The sequence below is a fragment of the Eulemur rufifrons genome, chromosome 16 (assembly GCF_041146395.1).
Source record: "Eulemur rufifrons isolate Redbay chromosome 16, OSU_ERuf_1, whole genome shotgun sequence".
NCBI classification, from domain to species: domain Eukaryota; kingdom Metazoa; phylum Chordata; class Mammalia; order Primates; family Lemuridae; genus Eulemur; species Eulemur rufifrons.
In genome coordinates this window covers 13,945,396-13,957,352 of record NC_090998.1, presented here as the reverse complement: position 1 = coordinate 13,957,352, position 11,957 = coordinate 13,945,396, and the positions used below count along the sequence as shown (strand labels likewise).

The 11,957-nt window shown below is 37.5% G+C and overlaps 1 pseudogene; it reads left to right on the top strand.

Annotated features, from left to right (window-relative positions):
• Positions 1-933: 933 nt before the first annotated feature.
• LOC138397239 (signal peptidase complex subunit 2 pseudogene) lies at positions 934-5,278 on the top strand (annotated as a pseudogene).
• The last annotated feature ends 6,679 nt before the right edge of the window (positions 5,279-11,957 follow it).

The following is an 11,957-nucleotide window of genomic DNA, read 5'->3' as shown; positions in this document are numbered from 1 at the left end:
AGTTTCATAAAGCAAACCCTACTAGATCTAAGCAAAGAGATAAACAGTAGCATTGAAATTGGCGGGGACTTCAACACCCCAATGACAGAACTCTACAGATCATCCAAGCAGAAAATAAATGAAGAAACACTGGACTGAAATGGAACTCTAAAACAAATGGGCCTAACAGGCATTTACAGAATATTTTACCTGAAAACCAGTGAATATACATTCTTCTCATCAGCATATGGAACATTTTCCAAAATTGACCATTTTTTAGGCCACAAAATGTGTCTCAACAAATTCAAAAAAATAGAAATCACACCATGTATCTTCTCGACCACAGTTGAATAAAACTAGAAATCAACTCCAAGAGAAACATTCAATTCTACACAAAGTCATGGAAATAAGACAAGCTGCTGCTGAACAATAATTGGATCAACAATTAAATTGAAATGGAAATCAAAAGATTCTTCGAACTGAATGACAAAACAGACACAAGCTATCAAAATCTATGGGATTCAACAAAAGTCATCCTAAGGGGAAATGTTATAGCCTTAAATGCCTACATCAGAAAGACAAAAAGATCACTAATTAACAATCTAATGACAGGTGTCAAGAAACTATAAAAGTAAGAGAACACCAAACCCAAAGGCAGCAGAAGAAAAGAAATAGTGAAGGTCAGAGCAGAACTAAATGAAATGGAAAACAAACAAACAAACAAACAACAAATACAAAAGATCAATGAAACAAAAATTTGGTTCTTTGAAAAGGTAAAAAAAAAAAAAAATGATAGACCTCTTGCTAGATTAACCAGAAATAGAAGAGAAAGGACCCATATAAGCTCAATCAGAAATGAAAAAGGAAATATTACAACTGATACCACAGAAATACAAAATATTGTCTATGAATACTATGAAAATCTCTCTGCACATAGATGAAAACATAGAGGAAATGGACAAATTCCTAGAAACACACAACCTTTCAAGACTCAATCAAGAAGAAGTAGAACTCCCAATAAGACCAATAACGAGCAACGTGACTGAAGCAGTAATAAAAAAATCTTCCAAGAAAAAAAGCTCCAGATCAGATAGATACATAGCTGAATTTTACCAGACCGACAAAGGGGAGCTGGTATCCATGCTGCAGAAATTATTCCATGACATCAAGAAGAAAGAAATCCTCCCCAACTCATCGTATGAAGCCAGTATTACCTTGATACCAAAACCAGGAAAGGACACAACAAAAAACGAAAACTACAGACCAATATCCCATATGAACATGATGCAAAAATCCTCAGTAAAGTACTAGCAAACAGAATTCACCATCACATCAAAAAAATAATCCACCATGACAAAGTGGGCTTAATCTCAAGGATGCAAGGATGGTTCAACATACGTAAATCAATAAATGTGATTTCTACATAAACAGAAGCAAAAACAAAGACCACATGATCATTTCAATAGATGTAGAAAAAGCATTTGACAAAATTCAGTACCCTTTCATGATAAAAACCCTCAACAAACTAGGTACAGAAGGAACATATCTCAAAATGATAAAAGCCATATAGGACAAACCCACAGCCAACATCATCCTGAATGGGGAAAAATTGAAAGCATTCTCACTAAGAACTGGAACAAGACAAGGATGCCCGCTGTCACTACTTGTTTTTGACATAGTGCTGGATGTCCTCGCCAGAGCAATCAAGCAAGAGAAAGAAGTTAAGGGTATCCAAATTGGGAAAGAGGAGGTCAAACTATTGCTTTTTGTTTATGATCTGATCTTATATCTAGAAAACCACAAAGATTTTACCAAGAGACTCCTGGAATTGATAAATAAATTCAGCAAAGGCTCAGGTTACAACAGCAATGTACACAAATCAGTAGTATTCCTATACACCAGTAACAGTCAAGTTTAGAGTCAAATCAAAGACTCCATAAAGAAAATAAAATACCTAGCAATATATTTAGCCAAGGAGGTGAAAGATCTCTACAAAGAGAGCTGTGAAACACTGAGGACAGAAATCACTGATGAAACAAACAAAAGGAAAAACATATCATGTTCATGAATCAGTAGAATCAACATTGTTAAAATGTCCATATTGCCCAAAGTGATTTGCAGATTCAATGCAATTCCCATCAAAATAGCAGTGTCATATTGCACAGATCCAGAAAAAATAATTCTACACTTTGTTTGGAACCATAAAGAGTCTGAATACCCAAAGCAATCTTAAGCAAAAGCAACAAAACTGGAGGCATAACATTATCAGACTGTAATCCATACTGCAAAGCTATAGTAACCAAAACAGCATGGTATTGGCACAAAAATAGGGACATAGACCAATGGAACAGAACAGAAATTCCAGACATAAAACCATCCACATACAGCCAACTGATCTTTAACAAAGCAAATAACAATATACACTGGAGAAAAGAATTCTTATTCAATAAATGGTGCTGGGACAACTGGATAGCCACATGCAGAAGAATGAAACAGGATCCATATCTCTCATCACTCACAAAAATTAGTTCAAGCTGGATAAAAGACTTAAATCTGAGGCATGAAACCATAAGAACTCTAGAAGAAAATGTTGGGAGAACTCTTCTAGATATTAGCCTAAGTGAAGAATTTATGAACAAGACCCCAATGGCAATCACAGCAATAACAAAAATAAATAAATGTGACTTGATTACATTAAACAGCTTCTGCACAGCCAGGGAAAAATCAACAGAGCAAATAGACAACCTACAGAATGGGAGAAGATACTCACAAACTCTGGGTCCAATAAAGGGCTAATATCTAGAATCTACAAAGAACTCAAGCAAATCAGCAAGAAAAAAAAGAAAATAACCCCATTAAAAAGAGGGCAAAAGACATGATCAGAAGCTTTTCAAAAGCAGATAGACAAATGGCCAATAAATATATGAGAAAATGCTCAATATCACTGATCATCAGGGAAATGCAAATTAAAATCACAATGAATTATTACCTAACTTTAGTTATAATTGCTTTATTAAAAAGTCCTAAAACAACATTGCTGACATACATGCAGAGAGAAAGGAACGCTTATTCACTGTTGGTGGGATTGAAAATTAGTACAGCCTCTATGGAAAACAGGATGGAGATTCCTCAAAGAACTAAAAGTAGACCTATCATTCAGTCCAGCAATTCCACTACTGGGTATTTACCCAAGGGGAAGTCATTTTTCAAAAAGACACCTGCATTTGAATGTTTATTGCAGCACAATTCACAATTGCAAAGATGTGGAATCAACACAAGTGCCCATCAATTGATGAGTGGGTTAACAAACTGTGGTATATGTATAGCATGGACTACTAGTCAGCCATGAAGAAGGATGAATTAATGCCTTTTGGAACAATATGGATGGAACTAGAGACTTTTATCCTAAGTGAAGTATCTAGGTGAATGGAAAAACACCACATGTACTTGCTTTTAAATTGGAGCTAACTGATGAACATACATGTGCATAGAGGGAAGTAGAACTCAATGGAAATCAGTCTGGGGGAGGGGAAGGAAGGGATGGGCAAAAACCTACCCAACAGGTACAATAAACACTATCTGGGTGACAGGCACACTTATAACCCTGACTCAAGCATTACAAAAGCAATCCTTATAACCAAAAACGTTTGTACCCCTATATTTGAAATAATAAAAAAAATTATTAGAGACCATTATGAACAACTGTACTCCAATAAAGTGGAAAACAAAGAAAAAATGAATAAATTTCTGGACACATACAACCTACCAAAACTGAATCATAAAGAAATAGTAAACCTGAATTAACCAATAATGAATAATGAGATTTAATCAGTTATCAACATTTCCCAACAAAAGTCCATAATTGGATGGCTTCACTGCTGAATTCTATAAAACTTTTAATGAAGAACTAACATCCCTCTTAAACTATTTCAAAAAATTGAGTGGGAGAGAATTCTGCCAAACCCATTCTATGAGGCCAGCATCATCTTGACACAAAAATTAGAAAAGTATGCAACAAAAAAGAAAACTACAGGCCAATATCCTTGATAAACATAGATGCAAAAATCCTCAACAAAATACTAGCAAACCTAACCCAATAGTAAATTAAACATATTATGCATGCAAAATAATGAAACTGGAGCGCTATCTCTCAGCATATAGAAAAATCAACTCAAAATGGACTAAGGACGTAAATGAAAAGGTCCAAAACTTTGAAATTACTGGGCGAAAACATAGGTTAAATTTTTCAGGACATAGGTCTGGGTGAAGATTTTATCGATAAGACCTCAAAAGCACAGGCAACAAAAGCAAATATAGGCAAATAGTATTATATCAAATTAAAAAGCTTCTGCCCAGCAAAGGAAACTATCAAAAAAGTGAAGAAACAACCTGTTGAATGGGAGGAAATACTTGCAAATTATTCACCCAGCAAGGGATTGACATCCAGAATATAGAAGGAACTCAAGTAACTCAACAGGAAAAAGACATAATTTGATTTTAAAAAGGGCAAATGATCTGAATAGACATTTCTCAAAAGAAGACATGCAAATGGTCAACAAGTATATGAAAAAACACTCAACATCAGTAATCCTCAGGGAAATGCAAATTAAAACCACAATGAGGCAGGGCCAACAAGAAGGTGCTGGCTGCACAGGACAGGAGAAGCAGTGGTGGTGGAGGGAGTGGTGGGGCTGGCAGGGGTCCCACCTGTCGAACAGGCAGTAGCCATAGTGGCTTGTTGGATGAATGGAGTATTGATGATAAGCTTGTAAAAACTGGCAAATGAGATGGATCAGCTGTGAAAACCTCTTTGGATGATTTTGCCAAAAGGATACTTCTGGAAAAGTACAAGTATGTGGAGAGTTTTTGTCTAATGGATGGTTACCTCACCATCTGTGTGATTTCCTGTTTATTTGCCACAGTGGCTTTGATTTGGGATTATATGCACCGTTTTCCAGAGTCTAAGCCTGCTTTGGCTTTGTGCATCATATCCTGTTTTGTGATGATGGGGATTCTGACCATTTATAGCTCGCATCCTTTTCATGGCCCCCAGGAAAGATCCTTCAGGGATGGAGCCTGATGATATCTGGCAGCTGTCCTCCACTCTTAAAAGGTTCAATGACAAATACACCCTGAAGCTGACCTTCATCCGTGGGAGAACAAAGCAGCAGCGGGGAGCCAAATTCACCAAATCCATTGCTAAGTTTTTGACCACAATGGAACACTGGTCATGGATGTGTACAAGCCTGACACACCCAGGCTCCATGACAGTCTCACCACAGAAAGAAAAGTAAAATAGCCAATTCTAAAAGCAGTCCTCTTTCTGCTGGATCATGCTGAATTACTTGGTGGGTGGGAGGAAGAAACAGAACTTAAAGTAAGAAATGGTCAAGAGAGCTCTATTTTGTCCTGAAATTTTAGTCTATTCTGGATATAAACGATTTTCTAACACAGATATGAGAAGCTGTAGCTCTGACGTGTAGCTGTATCCTCCTTCATCTGCTGATTGCGTTGTGTGATTTGCTTTTCTGGAAAAGCATTTTTGCTAAAAGCTGTACAGACTTTTTCCTTTGTACCCAGCAGTACTTTATATAGCATAGCCCTGTGCCATGCAGCATTCAAAGACTCAATTTTTAAGAAATTATTAACCTGTTGCTGAATCTGGGTTCATTCATATTTCAACAATTTCCCTGAAGAATTCAGGATACAGATCCTTGTATATGGCAACTTTCCTTCACACATAATTTTTGTGGATGTGTATATATCTAACTTGGGGAGAATTTAAAAAAACACAGCTTTTTAATTTGTTTAGAACAGACCTTCTGCCTGTTATACTTTGTGCTCTTCACCAATTAAAGAAGCCAGTGGCATTTTTTACTTTTATATTATGTTTTCCTGTTGATTTGTTTGTACCCTCTATTAACTGCCATTTTCTAAACTTTTTTTTTCAATAAAAGGAAAGAAGATGTGAAAAAAATAAAACCACAATGAGATATCATCTCACCCCAGTTAGAATGGCTACTATCAAAAAAGACAAAACACCCCCCCCCTACCGGGATGCAAAAAAACCAAAAAAACCAACCCACCCAAAAACCAAATGCTGGTAAGAAAAAGGAACTCTTATGTACTTTGGTGGGAATGTGAATTAGTACATCCATTAAGGAAAACAGCATAGAAGTTTTTCAAAAAACTAAAAATAGAATTATATGATTCAGCAATTCTACTACTGGGTATATATCCAAAGGAAAGGAAATCAGTCTAAGAGATATCTGCTTTCCCATGTTTACTGCGGCACTATTCACAATAGCCAAGATATGAAATCAACCTAAGTGTCCATCAACAGGTGAATGGATAAAGAACATGTGATATATACACAATAGAATACTTTTCAGCCATAAAAAAAGAATGAAATCCTGTCATTTTTGGCAACACGGACGAGCCTGGAGACATTATGTTAACTGAGATAAGCCAGGCAGAGAAGGACAAATCCCACATGATCTCACTCATGTCGAATCTAAAAGACTTGATCTGAAAAAGGTAGAGAGTAGAATAGTGGTTACCGCAAGCTGGGGAGGAGAGGACGAGGAAGGAGTGGTGAGAGGTTGGTCAATGGGTACAATGTTACAGTTAGATAGGAGGAATACATTCTGATCTTCTATTGCAGGGTGACTATAGTCAATAATAATTTATGGTATATTTTTAATTAGCTAGAAGAGAGGATTTTGAATGTCCCCAACACAAAGAAATGATAAAGGTTTGAGGTGATGGATATGCTAATTACTCTGATTTGGTCATTGTATACATGTATCAAAATATCACACTGTACCCCATAAATATGTACAATTATTATGTATCAATTAAAATAATATGAGGTGACTAAAAATAAGGGAGTTTAAAACACTTAGCCAAAGTCACTTGAAAAGTGCAACATACATGGATATTATCATGGTGAATAGGAGACAATTTAAGCCTACAATGGTGGTTCTAGCAGAAGAATTACAAGCAAGGAAGGCAAATTCACAGCCAGAATAATAGATATTTCAGTGAAGACTGTTTTCTTCTCTTTCCATGATAGAAGGAGTACAATAAAATCAATCTGTCACCAAGTGATTAACTGATCCTCTGGGGAATGCTACCCTATGTCATACTGGAGACTTAAAGTTAGTCTCTACCTATCCATAGGGTGAGCACTTAGAAGTGGTAGTAGCCAGATTGGTCTTTGAGAGAGGGATGTTCATATTGTTAGGTCCATAATACCCTCTACTCTTGCCTCTTTGTGTGTGACCTCAGTGAGCAAGGAAGAGAGATCCCAGGGAAAGAGGCTGACTGAAATCCACAAATCGTGTCAACTTGCCCACCTGATTGTTGAGAGCTTTTTCTCGTGTGGTGCCTTTTGGTGAGTGATTACATAAGACCCCCAAATACTCATGTTTGTGTTCTTTCTGGAAATTTCAGCCACATATCTTTCTCCTATAGCTTCTTATGAATGATGTTTTAATCCTTTTCATCAGTCACTGCCCATGAATTAATGTAGCCATCTCTCTGTCCAGACAAGATACATGACTGATTGTACTGCTTGAAGTTCTGCTCACGGGCAGACTTTCCCTTAACTGTTGTCTTTAGGGACATTGCATTACACAGTAATACTGCAGCAACGAATTTTCAGTTTATGCAAGCATTTAGTGTGAAACCATCTAGAAACTTATGTTTAGTTAAGTGGTCATAGAAAATTTTCCATGAGGCCATGCATGTGCATTGGGGGGAGGCAATGAAGAAGGAGTAGGTACCCTGAGAATCTGCCACCACCTGTTCAAGCAACCAAGTTATGCCCTCAGTACCTTTTTGAGACTAAGATAATATATACTATTAATATTTCCACTTGGTAATGAATTGGCTGCTGTATCCGTTCAACATGCAATTTGTGATGGGCAGCTCAGTTCCCGTGGTCATTTGAGGACTGATGATCAGGCATTTAATCTTTTTCAGGACTCAGTAGAACTCCAGGACATGTTTCTCCAAAGAAGAAATGTTATCTGCAGAAGAAAGCATGGCTTCACTCTAAAACCTTAAAGGGCTACATTATGGTTCTTCTATTGCCACTTTCTAGTGGCTCTGAATAGCATTCTGTCTGTTGTAAAAGGTGACTGTCATTGGATCTGCTAGGTCATAAGGCCCAGGTGTCAGAACAGTTTTTTTTTTTTTTTTTTTTTTTTTGAGACAGAGTCTCACTCTGTTGCCCGGGCTAGAGTGAGTGCCGTGGCGTCAGCCTAGCTCACAGCAACCTCAAACTCCTGAGCTCAAGCAATCCTTCTGCCTCAGCCTCCCGAGTAGCTGGGACTACAGGCATGCGCCACCATGCCCGGCTAATTTTTTCTATATATATTTTTAGCTGTCCATATAATTTCTTTCTATTTTTAGTAGAGGTGGGGTCTTGCTCTTGCTCAGGCTGGTCTCGAACTCCTGAGCTCAAACGATCCGCCCACCTCGGCCTCCCAGAGTGCTAGGATTACAGGCGTGAGCCACCGCGCCCGGCCCAGTTTTTTATTAATAGTTTCATCCAGGACCTGTTGCAGAGCTTGGTGTTACTCGTGGGCCCATTCATACTGGCAGCACACTCAAATATCTATTTATTGCCCACCAAATCAAGACAGACCCCAAACATGTTGTGTCTCCTTTTTCTCTGTGTGAAGCGCAATGTCATCTACCATGCTGAGCAGAACAGTTTCAGATCTGGTTTCTTTAATGGAATGAATCAATACAGCCCCTGGCATCTAGTATGCAGCTAATGATGTGTTATATGCTTATTTCTGTATATCAGTGTGTAAGGAACAATCACCAAGAACAGTTTGTCTTCTCCTGGTAGAGTCAGAAATATACTTTCATGGACTTTGCTCAGGTGTGTAAGTCAATTTTCTTGCTCTCTGCCACAATCTAATCCAGCTGCCAGCAAATAGCAACTCACAGACCAAATTCATCCTGATACTTATTTTTGTATCATTCAAAAGCTAAGAATGGTTTTCATATTTTTAAATGGTTGACAAAAGCCAAACAATAAATAATATTTCAAGATATATAAGAATTATATGAAATTCAAATTTCACTGTCTATAAATGAAGTGTTATTAGAACATAGGCATACTCATTTATTCATGTATTACCTGTGTCTGTTTTCACACTACACAGTTGAATAGTAACAATATAGACTATATGGCCCACAAAACCTAAAATATTCAGCATCTAGCTCTTTACAGAAAATATTGACCTCTGATCTAATTCACAGAGACCTTGATTATATAGAAATACCACAGAACATCATGCCAGCCCACTTAATTCATTTTATGATAATCTGTAGTCATTCTCCACAATACTTCTGCCTTCTGAACATGCCATATAGGCAAGTTAAGTGGTAACATACTAGAAATCACTGCCCTAGAATCTTTCAGGTTTTTGATGTTAGCACTAATCTGTGATATTCCCCCAGGGAATTTTAAGATACAATAAAAAACAATTAGTTAGAAATAATTATGTAGAGTATAACAATAATTTAAATATATATGTTTATATGTATATATGTTTATATGTACATATACATATAAACATATATATCACACTATTAAAATGGTTATTCTTTGGTTATGTAATTATAGGTAATTTTTTTACCTTTGTACTTTTTTTATATTTCATTTCTTACAGTGAGAATATATTTCTTTACAGTCATAAAAAAATCTAGTTTGTTTTTGTGTGGATCACTGTTAAAGTCGGAATACTAAATTTATCTAGCGGAGATCTCTAAATTTAATTCTGAGAATAGTTGTACCAAAACTAACCTCAGCAGATGTAAACATTTGAATCAAAAGTCACTGTACCAATTTCACAACTATTTCAATTAGCTCATTATTTTAATCTTATTCTTGAATTAAATATTTGAATTCATACACATCTGGTCTTTCTTATCATACATATATTTGCAAAGAGAATTCTAAAAGCCCTAACTTTTCAGTAGAAGAAAATTAATTAATGGAACCTATTTGTAAATACCTCCCAAACTAGTGTTCATAATGTATGAAACATGTAGCACTGAACTAACTGGACAACTCAGCAGTGCTGTGTTCAGTCACTGTGTTATAAAGGAAGATGCTTTGCCACTGGCCTGTCGTGGTGAAGCAGAGTGCACGTGAATGCTCAGTCACCACGCAGTCCTAGACACCCCTCTGAGCACTACCACTGCCTAGAGCTAATCGAACAAAGAAAAAAAATCATGGATCTTTGTTTTTCTTCTTTAAAGTTTTCTTTTCTTTTCTTTTCTTTTTTTTTTTTTTGAGACAGAGTCTCACTCTGTTGCCCAGACTAGAGTGCTGTAGCATCAGCCTAGCTCACAGCAACCTCAAACTCCTGAGCTCAAGCGATCCTCCTGCCTCAGCCTCCCGAGTAGCTGGGACTACAGGCATGCGCCACCATGCCCGGCTAATTTTTTCTGTATATATTTTTAGTTGTCCAGATAATTTCTTTCTATTTTTAGTAGAGACGGGGTCTCGCTCTTGCTCAGGCTGGTCTCGAACTCCTGAGCTCAAACAATCTGCCCGCCTCAGCCTTCCAGAGTGCTAGGATTACAGGCGTGAGCCACTGTGCCCGGCCTAAAGTTTTCTTAAGCCCCTGCCTTTTGAGGTTTTAATATTCTAGGCTTGGAAATCACAGTTCACTCCTTGAGTCCATTGATTTTACTGATGACCAGCACAGGGGCTACAAAGCCAAAAGTATGAAGACTTGTGACACGTGCTTTCTTCAAGAGTCTATGTGTTGGAAGTCTTTTCTCATCCAGGTATGTGGACTGGTGTTCATAGTGGGAATGAAAGCAAGATGCTGTTGAGGAGGATAAGTTCAGGGAAAGACTCTGACCACTTGCAGATGACAGGGCCTTAGACACAAATTATCTGACTTGAGAAACCCTTCCACAAACCCTTATGTTTTTGGGGAAAAATGAGTAGGAACAGGAAAGGAGCACTGGCCTGGGTTTAGGCGTCGTTGGTTTCAGCTAGACTCTGCTATTAATAATAAGTACATGTGTGAACTTGAGCTATCTCTTAACTTCATTTTGCATCAGCTTTTCTATGTTCAAAAGGTGGGAAGAATCAAATGCTCTCTAGGGCATTTTAGCACCCCTGTTCTTCTGAATGCTTACCCAGATTTACGTCTCTCTAACGCCAGCCGTGCTGTGTTCCAATTACTGATACACTGGTTGTCACCCACACCTCAATCTCCCTCCCCACCCCCTGCCCGCACCACCAAACTGTAAGCTGCTTGAAAATCAGGACCATGGCTCATTTAGCTTTGTATTCCCAGCATTCAGTAACCGGCATGGGCAGGGCATGCCAAAATACAATCTATATAAATGAGCAATTTGTGAAGACTGTGGTCTGTGGGGACTCTAGTCATAGGCTAGCTCTTCCTGAGGACTGGGTATAATTGGTGAAAGGGAACACATTTCTACTGAGCTTCTATATTTATCCATTAAATATTTTTATCTGATACATCTAAGATATGACATGGGTATAAATATTATCATTTCACAGCATATGGAGTGTGTAATTTGCCTCAGCAAGTGGCCAACTCTGATTATTAAACTCAAGTTCTTCTTACTCTAATATGCCGTTAGTGGCAATAATTCATGGCATAGCCTCCATAGAACAAGGGTATTGTTATAGATTTAGGAAAATATTAATAGAACCTAGGAGTGTTGGACTGGAAAAAGCTTTTTGAGACCCTGTCTATGTAAAGCTTACTTCAGCAGCGTCCTTATTGATAGTATTTATTCAAACAGTTTCAGAAAGGGGCTTGATGCAGGGGATGAGGGAATGGCAGAATAAATTTAGTGTATTTTACCATTAAGGCTTTTTTTTTCTTGTACCTGTCCTCTTTCCTCAGTGCTTTAGAAAAGCCTTATTCTGCGTTTATGTAAATGTTTCTGTATCTGCCTTGACT